Here is a 12,582-nt window from a genome sequence, read left to right on the forward strand (position 1 = left end):
CCTTCTGCTTCCTCTAAGGCTGATTTGGAACCCTGATGTCACAGTTCATGTATTTCACACTTCCTCTTCCTGTTTAATATGAGCCTAGAACATTCCCTTCTTGTTGCCTGGCATCGAAAATAGCTTCAGATGGTGCTTTGCCTTTTTGTAATCTGAAATAGCTTGAGAACAGGACAGTCTTCTTTCCCTTGGTTATTTGACAAACACAGGGAGCAACTAGGATGGGGGGGGGGACGGTAGAGAGACAGTTCAGCAGTTAAGAAACCTGTTGCTCTTAAAGGATACAAGTTCAGTTCCCAGCACTCACCTTGGATGGCTCACAACAAGACTAGTTCCAAAGATCCTGAAGGCACCTAAACACATATATACAAACCCACCCCTCACCCTCCACCAATACACAAATACACATGAATAAAAATAATAAAGATAAATCCTTTTTTAAAAAGAAGTTTGGCGGAAAGTAAGTGGTCACTTTAGGGTATCCCTTCTTCCCTATCTAAGTTCATGTCTCTTGTCCAACCTGGGAAACTCCCTGCAGACCCCACCTAGGAAAATAGCACCTCTGGTGTTCCTGGCCTATCCAGAGAGACTGAGGCATGCTGGGGGAATGAGTTGAGGGTCCTCTGAACCAAATCCTGAAACCTCCCACTGTCCCTTACTGCATCTGCTGCTTCCAGTGCCAGGGAAGCTGCCCACACTGCCTTTCAACCCATGGTTGTGAGAACGCCCCTTAGCAGGTCTGCCCCGCAGGACCTGCTACAGTGGAGTCCTCAGGCTTAGGGGAGGTAAGCCTGGTCAAGGGGACCCTGGGAGAGTGGGCTAGGCATTGATATCGGAGTGTCTGGAGAACAAGGGTAAACTGAGACAGGGTATAAGACCCAGAGCAGAGGAGGGCTTGCCTCTGAGGCTTGCATGAGCCTTAAGTCAGTGTTTCTGTCTCTCCCCATCTCCTCCTTTCCTAGAGGGCATTGCTATCAGCCTGAAGGTACAGGGCTGCATGCCACAGGCAGGCTGAAACCTGTTTGATGGTACCAAGGCAATTGGACCTATAGATGTGCGTGAGAACTGAGGCCCCCAGTCAGGTGAGTTTCTCATAGGAAAAGAAGGCAAATCATCTGCAGTGCAGCCTGGGACAAGATGGCCCTTGTGGGGTGTGGGACACTCAAAGCTATCCAGCATGGCTAGCCAGTCCAGAGCATCGGTCACTCAGATGTGTGCAAGCAAGTCAGGGGCTGTGGGGATTCTCCAGGGAGGCTGTAGCAGCAGCATTGAAAGATGTCCATGTAAAGGAGAGAGGAGGTGTGGCCCAGGAGAAAAAAGCTTTGAGGGAGCTTCAAATAATTCTGCAACAAGTGAGCTCACATGGCCTGTACTTGTGGAAGAACAGGCTCAATGGGAAAGTGCCTGGTTCACAGCCACCTGCTTGGTTGTCCCCATTCTACACACCCAGACCTGCTGTTATGCTGGGTCTCATGGTTCATTTTGACCACCTCCAGTCTCTCCATCACCTTCTGCCATCCTCATCTATGATACCCAGCAGCCTCACTCCATTGGAAAGAAAATCAGAGAGAGAATCAAAGGGGTCTGGGTATGGCAGAGAATGCAAGAGTCAAGTGGGGGCTCCGGGCCCAGTGCATTCACAGGCAGCCACAGTGGCATTCACTTGGGAGATGGGGCGGCAGTGGAGCTTCTCGGAAGGGATGCAAGGGAAAGAGAAGCTATGGTAGAGCTGGAAAATAGGTTTGGAGTCTTATCCTCCCTAAGCGTATGGTCTCGTCTGTCCCTGCCTCGGTCTCCTAATAGGCCTGTGTCGTCTTAACCCTCAGAGCTTCAAGGAGAGAGTGTAGAGGGACCTAGGGAGATGGCCCAACAGAGAAAGTACTTGACACAGGGCATGAAGTCCAGAGTTTGAAACCCCAGCACCCATGTAAAACTGAGCATAGCAGCACACATCCAAAACCCTAGACCTGGGCTTGAAACAGGGAGGGAAGAAACAGATGAATTCCCTGAGTCCCCTGACTGGCCAATCAATGAGGTCCGGATTCAGTGAGAGTCTGTGTCTCAAAGATAGAGTGAAGATACCATCATCAAGCCCTGGCCTCCACATGCTTGTGACACACCAAGCACACACACATGCATGTTCACAACCAAGTACACACACACACACACACACACACACATGTGCTCACACCTCCATACATACACATGCATGCACACACAAATAAAAACTTCAGACATCTGAGTGGGTTCCTCAAATGCTCCGTTTGCATTTTATTTATTTATTTTTTTAGTACATTTACTTATGTGTGTGTGCTCGTGTGCACACACATGGCCACGCTGTGCAAGTGGAGGTAAGAGAAAAACTTCTTCCACTGTGTCAGTTCTGGGGATCAAACTCAGGACTCAGGTTGTCAAGCCTGACAACAAGTACTTTAACCTCCTGTACCTTGTTTGAGTTTTAATCTGTCTGCCCACATTGGTTGACTTAAGGACTTGAGTTGGTGTCAAGGCTTCATGTAGCATAGAGGCAGCTTAGGGTGGCTAGCCGAGCCCCTAGAAGTCAAGCTGGAAGACCTTCTGCTATGGGTTTGGTCCTCCTGTCCCAGGTGTTCAGGTACTAGAATGCAGGAGTGGGCAAGCAGAAGGCCTAAGGAAAGTGTCATCGCTGCCTCTGGAGCGGACAATGGGCTGGCAGACCTATAAAATGGGCGAGGGGTGCCAGGAAACTGTCTTGCTCACAATGAAAGGTGAGATGAGAACCTTGGTGTGAGACCCTTCCCTTCTGGATCAGCCCCACCCCCCCCCCCCCCCCATCCCATTCTGCCTGGATTACTGAAGCCACATTCCTAGTACCCAGCCCCCTTCTAGCTCAGCCCTCCCTGATCCCCAAGAGTTCTGCTTGGAATTTCCATAGCCATGCCTCCAGCTCCCAGCCCCCAGTCCCCAGCCCCCTCTTCTGGCTTAGCCCTCCCTCTGGGAGTTCAGCCTGGAATTCCTGAAGCCATGCCCCCAGCTCCCAGCCCCAATACACCATCACATCACCAGCACATACCCCCACCATCCAGAGGCACAACATCCACCATCCCTACTCTTCCCATCTCCCTCTCTCCTTCCAGGACCTAAGGTAAACTTGGTGCTCACCAAAGGTTTTACAAGGGACATAGACCACAAGCCCCGAATCACTGAGTTCATTGCAACCTCCCCAGCTCTGGCATTATGAGAGTGCCCACCCCAAGCTCTTTGCAACAAGCACTTTGCCTACAGAGCCATCTTTCCAGCACACTAGGTGGCTTTTCTGATGTTAAATCACCTCAGACTGTCACAGTCTGACCCTGCTCATCCTGAATAACCCTTTTCTCTATGCTGGGGTTATTCACAAATTTGACTTTATCACATTTCTTCTCCCTAAAGGATGCTGGCCTATGACTTCCCACTGTCCTGACCTGGTGTTTGTCAAACAGAGTATGAGATGGTCTTCTCTGGAACATTGACACCTTGTCCTCCTTCACCATTAATAAACTTTAACGTCACTGGTACCTTCCAGGACACCCCCTTCCATCCTTGACTAAGTCCACATCTCTGTCCAGTCACACAGAAAAGACACTGTTGGTCAGCAGGCTCTGGCACTCAGGCCTGGGGCCTCTACAGGTCTTTCCTGCCTTCAGGCATGGTGCCCCCTTAGGACACAGAATTCCTGTCCTTGAGCCCCCATGAAACCCAGAGAGCACTGAGGAACTTCATCACTGCCCCTCACTGTGTCTGTCATCTCCCAGGTTGGGAGAACCTGAGCTGCCCACTCTGCCTTTCTAAAGATGGCTGTAAGAATGCACCCCAGCAGGTCTGCCCCACAGGCAGCTCACACTGCTACAGAGGAGTCCTCAGCCCCAGGGGAGGTAAGCCTGGATGCAGGGACACAGGGGGACTGAACATGGTAGGCTGGGAGTGGAGACCAGAGTGTCTGAGAAGAAAGGTAAACTGAGTGAAGGAATGAGCTTCCAGGAGTGTGGGGCCAGCCTCCCAGAGCTGGGCTTACCTCTGAGACTCCCATGATCTGCTTGTGTGTGAGCTCTGTGTGTGAACATCTCTGTCTCTCCCCTCTCCTCCTGTTCTAGGAGGGCTCATCTCCAATCTGAAGGTGCAGGGCTGCATGTCCCAGCCAGGCTGCAATCTGCTCAATGGCGCCCAGACAATTGGACCCATAGATGTGCATGAGGACTGAGGTCTTCAATTAGGTGAGTCGCATGTGGGAAAACAAGGCAGAGCCCTATACCGAAGCCTCCAAGCGGAAGGATACCCCACACCACCAGCAGAGGCTATCCATCCCAGCCATTTAAATGAGATCACTTTCTCAAGTGCGTGCCAGGGAGGAGATTCTCCAGAGGGTGCTGGAGGTTGGGAGGTGGAGGACCAAGGAGAGACTGTGGCCCAGGGGACAAGGGGCCATTGAGAGGAGCTTTAACTGATTCCGGGCCAGTGACTAGTGATATGGCTTAGTGGGTATAATCCTTACTGACCCGAGTTCTGTCCCTGAGACCCACATGGTGGAAGGAGGGAATCCACCCCAAGTTGTCTTCTGCTCCCCACTTGTGTGCCGTGGTGTGCACATACCCACAGCTCATGAACAAGCAATAAAACATGAGTCTGGCCCAGGTGAGCCTGTGGGTGTTAGAGATGAGGGGTGAGTGTGAGGAAAGTTGGGGTTCCATGCTGTTGTCAGTGCTGTGACAATGACAACCCCACAGGGTTCATCCTGAGAGCTTCTTTGTAGAGAGCTGCGTATAGCCGCACCCTAAAGATGGCGCTGGCTTCTACCCTCTGCCTTCCCGATGGCAAACACTCTTTGTGGTAAACAGCTCCTTATTTGGCTATGGCTGGATTCGTGTGCTGCTGGCATATGCGTGGACCTGTGGACAGTGCCCACGTGGCTGTCTGGGGTTGGCAGCCCAGACCTACTTAGGTGCTGGGAGAGGCTTGCCCCAGGGGAGAGACAACGCAACTAACAAAGGGTTCTGAATAAACTGTATTAAGGAGAGTCCCGTTGTTGCGTCATCCTTGCTGGTTGAGGCAGGCGGACACTTCTTTCTGATTGCATCTCTTTTTAATTCATCATCACCATGCATTCATTGCAGAGTGGTGGGTTTCATGATGGCGTTTTCATTCATCTGTGTCATGTGCTTGGACCTCAGTTACCCCTGGTCCCCTATTTCCTCTTTTGCTAGGTCCTCTCTATTCCCCAGAGAGTCCCCTTTCTTCTTTCACATCGTAAGTATTCAATTTTAGGGGTTGCATGTGTGTGCGTGAATGTGTGTGTATGAGTGTATGCGTGTGCATGTGTTCTAACAGGAGAGAACATAAGAAATGTTTGTCTTTCTGGATCTAGTTTATTTCATTTAAATGTAATGATCTCCAGTTCCACTCATTTTGGTTTTTTTAATGACATTTCTTTCTTGTTCTTTTAAATTTATTAACATGTATTTCATTACTATTAATGTAATGCACTTACGTATTTGTGAGTGTGATGTGTATATGATATATGCTCACTAGGCTGGCTAGCCAAGACTCCCTAACAGTCACCTGTCTCCACTTCCGAATGCTGAGATTTTGTGGGATGCTAGGGACTTCAATTCAGGTCCTCTTATTTCACTGTAAGCACTCATGCACGCATGAGGCTTTGGGCTCTGCCCCAAGTACAAAGTAAACCAACAATGGTAGCACACACCTGTCATCCAGGCACTTGAGAGGTAGAGGCCAGGGGGATCAGATGTTCAAGGTCATCCCTGGCTATACATCAAGTCTGAGACTAAGCTACATGAGACCCTGTCTAAAAAGAAAACAACAACTCCACTGTGTATGTATTCTGTGGTGTTTCCACAAGCCTGACTTGGGGTAACCTTGGGTCTCCAACTTCTATTAGACAAACTCCCATTGTCTCCTCCATCTTCAGCCATCCACACCCACAGCACTGGAGACCCCAGTGCCCTTGCTTCATAGAAATGAAAATCAGAGGGAATCAAGGGGGCTTTAGGTATGGGGCAGTAGGCAGAGTTAAGCAGGGACTCTACAGAGTCCCCACAATGCACTTGAGTGTATTGCCCATTACAAACAGGACAGAGCACTGTGGGCATCCTCAATAATGATAGCAAGGCAATAGAGAGCCATGGTAGGGAAAGAAGATCCAGTAGGAATCCTGGCTCACCTGGAAGCACAGTCTGCTTTGACCCTGTCTCCATGTCCTCATCTGCCTGTGTCTCTCTAACTTTAGGCCTTCAAGAGAGGACTGAGTTCAACCAGCATTAATCTTCATGTTGGCTGGTTTTCCCACAGCTAGATCCAGGGACTTGAGGGCATGGGCTGGATGTCACAGGCACCAAGGTTTCCTGCCTTGAACAGCATGAGAGAAGATTCTGGAAGGGTCCACTTTTTGCTGCCTGTGAATGAAGTCCCACCAAGCAGGGTAAGTTCAATACTGAGAGGGATTTGTTCTCTCTCCTCTTTATAGCTGCAGAGGCTCTGAAATGCCAGCATGGGACATTGGAGATCACAAGGGATGTATCCCAGCTGCTGCCCCAATGACAGCTGGCCAGACAACCTGTGATGTCGGTGAAGGCTGCCAAGTCATGCTGATGATGATAGAGAATGGTGAGAAGGGCCTTCTGGGTACAGACACGCCCCCTTTCCTGGCCCTGCCCCCTTAGCTCTGTTGGTCAACTACCCTGACCTCCACCTCAGCCTGTTTCTATCTGTCCAGGGGAGAAGATGAATTTGGTTCTTACCAAGGGATGCAAGACTGCTGAGGATCAAGAGGCCAAAGTCACAGAGCACAGGACTGGCCTGGGGCTGTCTGTCACCTCCTACACCCAAGTGTGCCTCCTAGGAGACCTCTGCAATTACCTGTCTACCACAGCCCCTCTCTGGGCTCCAACCCCTGTGACAGGTGCCTGAGGGCATCAGGGGAAGCTGGGTGCTGGGGAGAAAGGCAGGGTGCCAGCTACTGAAGTGAGTTTTGAGGGAAGATGTTCATTTGCAGACTCTCCCTTGCTGAACAGCACCCAGCCAGCTCACTTCCTCCACTTTGCCAGCCCTTGCTTTCTCCACAGCCCACAGTTCCCAGTCCCTCCTCTTCAGGGCCCTTCCCTCTCCTTCTGATTCCTTCATCTGCACTTCCCTGAGACCCACAACTCCAAACTCCCCTGGCTGACCTCTTCTAGCAACCCTGAATGAAATGGATTTTCCTTTTTTTTTTAAAGATCTTATTTTGAGGTGTGTGTGTGTATGTGTGTGTGTGTGTGTGTGTGTGTGTGTGTGTGTGTGTGTCCCCAGAAGAGGACATTGGGTGCCCTAGAGATGGAGTTATAGGTTGTTGTAAGCCTCCCAACATGGGTGCTAGGAGCCACATTTGGGTCCTCTGCAAGGGTGTTATCCTTGTTTTATTATTTATTTTACATCCTGGCCAAAGTTTGCCCTCCCTTATCTACTCCCAGCCCCTCTCCCCCACCCTGCAATCCACTCCTCCTCCATTTCTCTTCAGGAAAGGCAGGCCTCCCATGGACATCAGCACCACATGCCGCATCAAATGGTGGTGAGACAAAGCCCCTCCCCATGTTTTAAGTATGGAGCCAGCAAAAGAGTCAGAGACGGCCCCTGCTGGCGCTGGTGTTATCCATTCTTAACTGCTGAGCTATCTCTCCAGCCCCAGGCCATTTTGTCTTTTTCTTTTCTTTTATTTAATTATGAGTGGGGGCTGCCCACGCCCACCAGTGAGTCTGTGGAGTACAACCCACGAGAATCTGTTCTGTCCTCCAACAAGTGGGTCCTGGGGATTGAACTCAGGCTGTCTGGCTTGGTGGCAGCTTCTTCACCTGCTGAGCCACCTCACTGACCCCCTGGGTGGGTTTCCTGCCAAACTCCCGGCCTCACACTCTAATCCTGAGCAGCGAGGCTTTTTCTTGTATATTTCCCCACTTTCCACATGGCTGCCTTTGGTTCATTTGGGACTTTTCCATTTCTTCTTCCTACTGGACACTGGGTTGGGGCCTTCCATGGTCCTTGTCTGGTGTTAAACTGGCAGGCTTCATGTTTCTGTGTTCTGGAATATTTTGTTATGAGGGGATTTTTCTTAACTATTTAGTAAAAGTTGTGAGTAAAGCCACTGGCTGCTTCTGCGCCCCCTCCTCCCTTACTCAGTGAAGTCTGTGCTCTTCCTACACCCAGTCCCAGGGTCTCTGCAGGCTTCCCCTGTCCTCCTAATCACAGCCCCAGTTCCTGTAGTCAGGCCTGCCTGAGAGGAGCCCAGGAGGGCTTGCTAGGGAAAGTGAGGCACTTGGGGGTACTAAAAAGGTATATCTGATCCAAACCCAGAGCTTCCACTGCCCCTCACTATGTCCTTTGCCTCCCAGCCCCAGGGACCACACGCTGCCCATGGCTGTGAGAATGCACCAGAGCAGGTCTGCCCTGCAGGCAGCACACACTGCTACAGTGGAGTCCTCAGCCTCAGGGGAGGTAAGCCTGGATGGAGGACCCTGTGGACTGAACATAGTGGGCTGAGAGTGGGGATCTGGGTGTCTGGGGAGGAAAGATAAACTGAGTGAAGGAAAGAGCCTCAAGGAGTGTGAAACCAACCTCCCAGAGCTGGGCTTGCCTCTGAGGCTCGCATGACCTACATGTGTGAGGTCTCTCTCTCTCCCCCTCTTGTCCTATCCTAGGAGAGATCATCTCCAATCTGAGGGTGCAGGGCTGCATGTCCCAGCCAGGCTGCAACCTGCTCAGTGGCACCCAGACAACTGGACCCATGTATGTATATGAGGACTGCTGTCCTTAGAAGTGTGAGAAGCATATGGGGAAAAGTAAGCCACACCTTACACTGTGACCTCAAGGCAAGATGATACTTATGGGGTGTGGGACACCAAAAGTTATCAACTGAGCCAGCCACCCCAACATTTAAAAGAGCATCATCCTTTCAGCCATGCACACAGGAAGTAATTCTCCAAGGTTAGAGCAGGTTGGGAGGTAGAGGGCCAGAGAGAGGTGTCCTGTTGAGAGAGGGAAGGAGTGTGGCCCAAGAGCCCTTTGGGGAGAGTTTTAAATAAGTTTGAGAAAACTGAACTTGGGTGACCCGTCCATGTGGGAGGTGAGATGTAGGGAGGACAGTTGGGGTGCAGAGTGGTCACCCTGCTACTGTCACCGTCCTGGCAACTGGCCAGGTTCCTTCGGAACACAAGTGTTTATTTCTGATTACATTTCCATGCACCCTGACCTCTGGTCACCCCAGATATCCCACTTCACTTAGGTGAACGGCCCCCCATTCTCTCCACCTCCTTTCATCCCATTCATGAGGCTGTAGAACTCCAATGGCCTTGCTCCATGGGAAAGAAAATGTAAGAATGGGTGGCTGTAGTTGGAATTCCAACTTTGGGCTTCCACCCAGCTCCCAAATAAAGACACTGAGCATCCATAATTAATAATAAGACTCTTCCTTAGCTTAGGCTTGTCCCACCAGCTCTTTAACTTAATTTAAACTGTTTCTATTCATCTATGTTTTGCATCAGGGCTTTTCACCTTTCTTTTTTCTGTTTGTGCTACTTTCCTGCTTCCTCCCTGTCTGTCTGTCTCTGGTGTCTCTTCTCTTTCTCCCCACCTCTCCTCCCCCACCCTCCACCCCCCACCCCTGCCCAGCCTAAATTCCTCCTCCTACTTATTCTCCCTACCTGGAAGTCCCACCTATACCTCCTCCCTTGCTATTGGCCATTCAGCTTTGTATTAGATCAATCAGATGCCTTACGCAAGCAAGGTAAGATAGCAACACATCTTTACATAGTGAAACAAATATCCTGCAACATAAACAAATGCAGCACACCTTCACCTAAGTAAACAAACATTCCTCAGCATGAACAAATGCAAACATCTTTACAGAGTTAAACAAATATTTCACAGCATAAACTAATGTGGCACATCTAAGGGGCCTCCTGGGCTGTGTGGGGGAGATACTTCAGCTTGATCATTCTGAGCTGAGGCAGTTCTGAATATGGAGCCCACAACTGGCAGAGACTGACGATGGTGTCAAAAAGAGCTTTGTCAAGGAGGTGACTTGTCTTAGCTTTCCTGGTAGAAATGGTTTGTCAGGGACTGTGGAGAGTGTAGACAGATTTTTCTTTTGGGGCCACCAGCTCACAGAAAATGGCATGGAGACTTATTAATTATGAAAGCTCGGCCTTAGCTTAGGCTTGTCTCTAACTAGCTCTTATAACTTAAATTAACCCATAATTTTTAATCTATATTCTTCCACATACTTGTTACCTCCTCTCTTCATTGTGCCCATCCTGGTTGTCCCCCATCTGGATCGGGACTCCACCTCTCTTCTTCCCAGAGTCCTCTCTCTGTCCAGGAGTCCCACCTATACCCCCTGCCTAGCTATTGGCCGTTTAACTTTTTATTAAACCAATCACAGTGATACATCTTCACACAATGTAAGGGAATTCCACACCTTAGGAGAAGGCTCTGTGGGTAAGAGTATTTGCTGTGTAAACATGAAGACATGAGTTCAAGTCCATAGCATTCACCTACAAAGGTGGGCATGGCCACACACACACACAAACACACACACACACACACACACACACACACACACACACACACACACACCTATAACCCAGTGCTGTGGGAGGCAGCGACAGAAGACTCCTGCTGATTGCTATCTCCAGGCCAATGACAGACACTGTCTCAAGGGAGGGAATAAGATGGAAAGCAATGGAAAAGGACATTTCACATTCTTCTCTGACACATATGTACACACACACACACACACACACACACACACACACACACACACACCTATAACCCAGTGCTGTGGGAGGCAGCGACAGAAACTCCTGCTGATTGCTATCTCCAGGCCAGTGACAGACACTGTCTCAAGGGAAGGAATAAGATGGAAAGCAATGGAAAAGGACATTTCACATTCTTCTCTGACACATATGTACACACACACACACACACAGAGAGAGAGAGAGAGAGAGAGAGAGAGAGAGAGAGAGAGAGAGAGAGAAAATCCCATACACATAAGAGTAATTTTTTAAAAAAAGAGAAAACACATTCCACATACACTATGCATACCACACAATGCACACAACAGCCTCACAGATGCACGACACTGTGCTTCATAATCCTGTCTCATGCATTTTGGATCCTGTGTTCCTCATATACATGGAAATCCCAGAAACCTCATGTGCCCACGCCCCCATAGAACCCATAGTGCATTATACACACAGCTCATGGTACAGGCCACACACAAGCTAAATACTGACAATACAGAACACCCACCTCGCCCAACACACATACAAAGCTACACCACAAATCACACATCTGCACATGTGCACCCCTCACATCCCACATAGCATACATACATAGAAACCCCATGCAAGCTGCATAAAACATAGTCATTAACCTGCAGGTAATGAGCTGTTGGCATTGGAACCAAGCCTTGGAGGAGCATTGCCATCCCAGGCTGGGTTCAGCTGGGCAGTTTAGCAGACATTTATTGGGGATCAGCAAAAGCCAGTGGCAGATGCTAGGAGCACAGGATGTGTCAGGTGGGGAGGTGTGGAGGAACGGAATAGCTCATGCAAAGGTTCAGGAGTGAGAGAGATTTAGGTGTGAGCTGTGTGATTGCCCAGAGCAGACTGTTTTGAAGATGAACCAAAGAGTTAGATCATGGAAGCCACTGCCCAGCCGTTAAGAACCTGTAGTCTACATCAGAGAGAAGAGGAGTCCCAAATACCATTTGAATGTCAAAACCACAGTTCCCTGGACCTCTTAGACCAGGCTGAGGAGGGTGGAGGGAATGCTCTGTGACACTGGGGACAGAGCCTGGGAAGTACCTAGAGGTGGGCCATGTGCCTGTCACATTCCATGTCTGTACTGACACACCATTGGTCACCAGAACCCTGCTTGGTCCTTAGGGAGGCAGTGCTTGATTAACAGTGATGCTCTACTGCCTCTGCCTTCCTCCCCTTGCTGTCCCCAGAGGACATCCTCTGTCTTCCATTAGTCCCTGACACTGTCATCCCCCTAGCCTTAAGGTCTGTGGCATAGTGATCAGGCAGAGAGGAGGAGGATGCATCCATGAAGAAGTAGGAAGGCCAGGTCACATGGGAGCCTGGGGGCCATTTTAAAACAACAGATTTTATTCTGGGGGAGAAGGGGACGTAATAGAAGCTTCTGCCTTCGCAGGGCTTCTCGGGATTTCTCAGAGGCCTGACATGATTGCCTTATCCTTCAAGTGGACACCTGTTATGGGTGGTAAATAGGTGGAGGAGAAGTGAGGGGGCTCAGAGAGACCCATGACAGTCAGGCAACAGCTCTGGGGTCTTGCAGCTGGATCTTACAGCACATTCGAGGTGGTGACAGTGCTCAGGTTCTGCAATACTGTGCAGCATAAGCCACAGGGTTTCCTGGAGAAGGCAACATGGGCTGGAGAGGAAACGTGGGTGAGAATCCGGTGGCTGTGCTCCTTGTGCTATAGGGGAGAGGCCACCTTTGAGCAAATGGGGAGGGTGTGGAGGGGTGGAGCAGGGAGAGTGCACATCTGGT

The 12,582-nt window shown here is 50.0% G+C and overlaps 1 pseudogene; it reads left to right on the plus strand.

Annotated features, from left to right (window-relative positions):
- The window catches only part of LOC118589739, a 61,413-nt pseudogene extending 52,595 nt beyond the window's left edge, over positions 1 to 8,818 (plus strand).
- Positions 8,819 to 12,582: the final 3,764 nt, after the last annotated feature.

The sequence above is a fragment of the Onychomys torridus genome, chromosome 1, assembly GCF_903995425.1.
Source record: "Onychomys torridus chromosome 1, mOncTor1.1, whole genome shotgun sequence".
Lineage (NCBI taxonomy): Eukaryota > Metazoa > Chordata > Mammalia > Rodentia > Cricetidae > Onychomys > Onychomys torridus.